We start from the raw sequence: 3,897 nt of genomic DNA, 5'->3' as shown, positions 1-3,897 counted from the left end.
GGACCACACTGACTGACACAGCTCAGAACTGGTTTTATTCCAGGAACAGCCTACCCTGAGCATTTCTGCAGGACCTGGCTCAGGGTACTCCTGCCATTACTGGTTACCTGGATACAAAGCCAGATCCTGCTCCCAAAACCAGTTCCACTTGGAAGCATCGGTGTTAGAGGACACTGACCTGTTTTTGACACCTTCCACAGCACAAGGGTAGGGATTTAACAGCCTTCCTTGCTACTCCCCTCAAAAATAGGAGAGAAATAAACTGTGGTAGATGGGAGGAGTGAAGGAGAAGAGGCTCTGGTACCTACATCTTCCCTGGAGCAAGGACTTCTCTTAACAGCTTGGTGAAAGTGTTGAGCACGCAGTAACAGTTTGAGTTTTGCTGCTCTTGTGCTAACCACACTGTAATGGAAAGCAGTCCTGCCACATCTGGATGAGGAATCTGGTTTTCAAGGGAAGCACAGCTGAGAAAGGCTTCAAACAGGATCTGATTGACCAATTAAAAACAGATGCTGTGCTGGCAGACAGGCTGCTGTGGATCATCTGATACAATCCCCTTCCCCTCGTTTCTGTACATAATGTCCTTCCAAGCAAAGCCACCTCCTCCACAGCTATGTCTAAATTGCATTAGGAATCTTGGCATTGTTTCAGTTATACATATTGAGAATGGTTTTGCCATTTAAAATATTTCAGGGGGATTGTAGAATCAAGCAGTAGACTGCTTATCAGAAATCCACCTGGTACTCAAAGAGGCAGAGGCCGTGCTGCAGAGGGCTCAGGGCTGCAGCATTTTAATCCCTGCAGTCCTTAACCTTTACACAGCCCTCTCCCCTCTTCTCCTGGAGGAGGGAGCTGTATCAGCTCTGGAACCAGAGAGGAACACCCTCCCCACACCTCACACAGTGCTTTAATTTTAAGCATATGAGCAAACAAGGCTCTGTATCTCAATACTGAGGCATGAAACATCTTTCTCTCATTTCACTTGGGAAGGAAACAGCACCTTGCAGCAGATTTGCTTGCCTCTACCTGCTCCAGTATGTCCAGGATGGCTCAGGGCTGCTTCAGCTCCCCCCCATCCTCACCCTGGCCTAGCACAGAGACTGGACACTGCACATTGCTAGTCTCTGAACTCAGCTGTTCATCCCTCTAATTTGGGGATTATTACTTTCCTGGGGAGACTGAAGATAATCTACTAGGCCAGCTGCTGGAGGAGTGCTGGCTATATGTTGGTGTTAGTCCTCCCTAGCACTGGAGGATCACAAATTGAATTGTTCCAGGTAGTTTTCTTCTTTCCCTCTTCCCCAAATACAGCTGAAACAATTCCCTTACTCTCCCAAGACCGCACTTGCTAACAGAAGTCACCGGGATCAGTTCCTATTTAGCCAGAATCAACATAGTCAGGAATTCCTGTATTACCCTTAGAGGTGCAAACAAGTTTCAGACCAGGACTAGCTGGTTGCTTGGTCACAAATGTAACAGGAGATCCATCCCAGAGAGGCCAAGGAAAGGGGATAACTCCTTTTGCTCTTGTTTTTCAGTTTGACAGGAGAGAAGGGCTGGTATCAGCTTGCTGAATAGCAGAACCATCTAAATTGATTTCACATGGAGTGTCTGCTCTCAGCAGCAGGATGCTAATCCTGTGCAGCCCCTGCAGCCACAGGAGTGCTCAGGGACAGACTGGGGAGAAGGCTTCCTTCACTGCAAAGCTGAGGCAACAGAGGCAGCTGCAGTAGGAAAAATGGGTTCAGGCAACCACTGGGGAAGGGATGTCCAAGAAACTCAGCAGCTCTGTTTTCATCCTCAGATTTTTGTGAGCAGGAGAGCACAGGACAAAAGAAGAGTTCAGGTTGAAGTGTACATGGCCAACAAGGTACAAGAACAGGTTGTCCAGAGAAGCTGTGGATGCCCCATCCCTGGAACTGTTCAAGGCCAGTTGGATGGTGCTTTGAACAACCTGGTCTAGTGAAAGGTGTCCTTGTCCTTGGCAGGGGAGATGGAACTAGATGACCTTTTAGGTCCCTTCCAACCCAAACCGTTCTGTGACTCTATAAATTCACCCTGGCTCAAAGGCCTGTAGACATTCTGACTTCACCCACAGCTTCTTGCCACTCCCCAGCAGCACCCAGCTGAGAAACCAGCACAACACCCAACAAGAGCAGCAGCCACCAGGTAAATTATCTGTCACTGCCTTGGCAACTGCTACAACCTCAGCCTGGGCAAATGAGAACAGGTAAGCCGAGGCACTGAGTCACCTGTGCGTGGTCAGACTTGGGACATCTGATGGCAGTGCCACTGAGAGAACACAGGATCTGTCAGAACAGGGTGGCCAAGGAGAGCCTGAGCACCACAGCTCAGTTGTGCTGACAGCAGTGCTGCCACTCCACCACTGTAACACCCTGGGCCACACTGAGGTGAATAGTGACCCTCATAATTACACTAATACACTTCTCTAAGGAGACTCCCCTTTTTGAGCCTGCAGATGGTCTAAAATGGCTTTAAGCAAGACAATAAACCCTTCATCAGAACTTGAAATTCTGCAGTGGGTAGGGATGATAAAATGCACAGACTGCTTCCCTGGCCACCTTCCAGAGGAAAGCATTGTGTCCACCCTTAATGAGGGCAGGCCAATGTTTATCACTGCCTAGAACAAATGCAGCTCAGCTGGTTTAATGCAGTTTTTTGCATCTTAGAATTAAGCAATGAAACATTTTAATAGCTGTGAATATCTGGAGCATTTCAATGATTTGGATTTCTTCACTGTCACATTACCTTTTCAAATGTCTCCATTAAAAACCTAAAACTGGTAAATTGTCACAGCTCCAGACTCATTGGAAAATGCAGGATCTTTGCAGCACAAAGCAGGTCTGTCTTGCCACTGAGATTTGCAAGGCTTGGGTAAAAAAATAAGATTTAAAGCAGAGTCTTTCAAGGGAAAAATATACACAATAAGATGCACAGTGCCAAAATCTCCTTTCTGCTCTGCAAGTGCTCTGGAGGCACATTCACACTTCACTGAGCCAAATAATTTCTGAAAATGACTGCACGTTTGGAAAACGTGCAGACTGAGTCCTAACAAGAACTGTTTAGGTTTTATGACTCTGAGCCATCTGTGAGCTAAAGGGACAGAAACCATCTAAAAACTGTCAAGCTGAGAGTTTGGTTTCCACAATAAGCTCTGAATCACCTTTAATCTGCCCATTAAGCGCTCGCAGGCAATTCTGCAGCAGCCCCACTGGAAAAGGCACGGGTGTGAAAAACAGCAGATGGTCAACGGGGGTGGAGAGCTGCACAAATCGTTAGAGAAGCATGGAAAATTCAGTGCTGGCTGTAAAAGTCACTGGGCAAGGGCAGCTGTGAACAGCCAGGTGAAAAGGGGCGGGAGGGACACGTGGTAGCTGCTCTGTACAAACTGCTGCTGTTTCCTTCTCCAAAGCCACCAGAAAAGTGCTGAATCAATCCCATGCCAACAGACCATAAGGTGCGGTGCTCCCCAGTATTAGCACTAGGGAGTTTTCCATTGCACTGGAGTTTCCAGGTTTTAGCAGCACCTTGGATGTGATTGTGGAATCACTCAAGGACCCTGAGGGACACTTATCAAGCAAACCTACTTGCTTTTTATATGTTGTATATACACGACAATTACAGCCCAGGCAAGTGATTACTGTAATCTGTGACTGACATAGCAACAGATATCCCAATATGCTGAGGATAGGTGCAGGATAAACACAACACTAAGCCAGGAGGCAAAGGTGGGAAAGAAAGAGAACTCAGTATGGCCTGTCTTAGACCACACTCCAAACTCTGACTGCAAACAGAAATCATGACACGCAATTAGATGACCAAGAGAAAATTTTTTTCCCTGCTTATCCCATCAGTTTACAGTATCTTTAAATAAGA

This window comes from Fringilla coelebs (assembly GCF_963513975.1).
Source record: "Fringilla coelebs genome assembly, chromosome: 2".
Taxonomy (NCBI): domain Eukaryota; kingdom Metazoa; phylum Chordata; class Aves; order Passeriformes; family Fringillidae; genus Fringilla; species Fringilla coelebs.
This window is presented reverse-complemented; position numbering follows the sequence as displayed.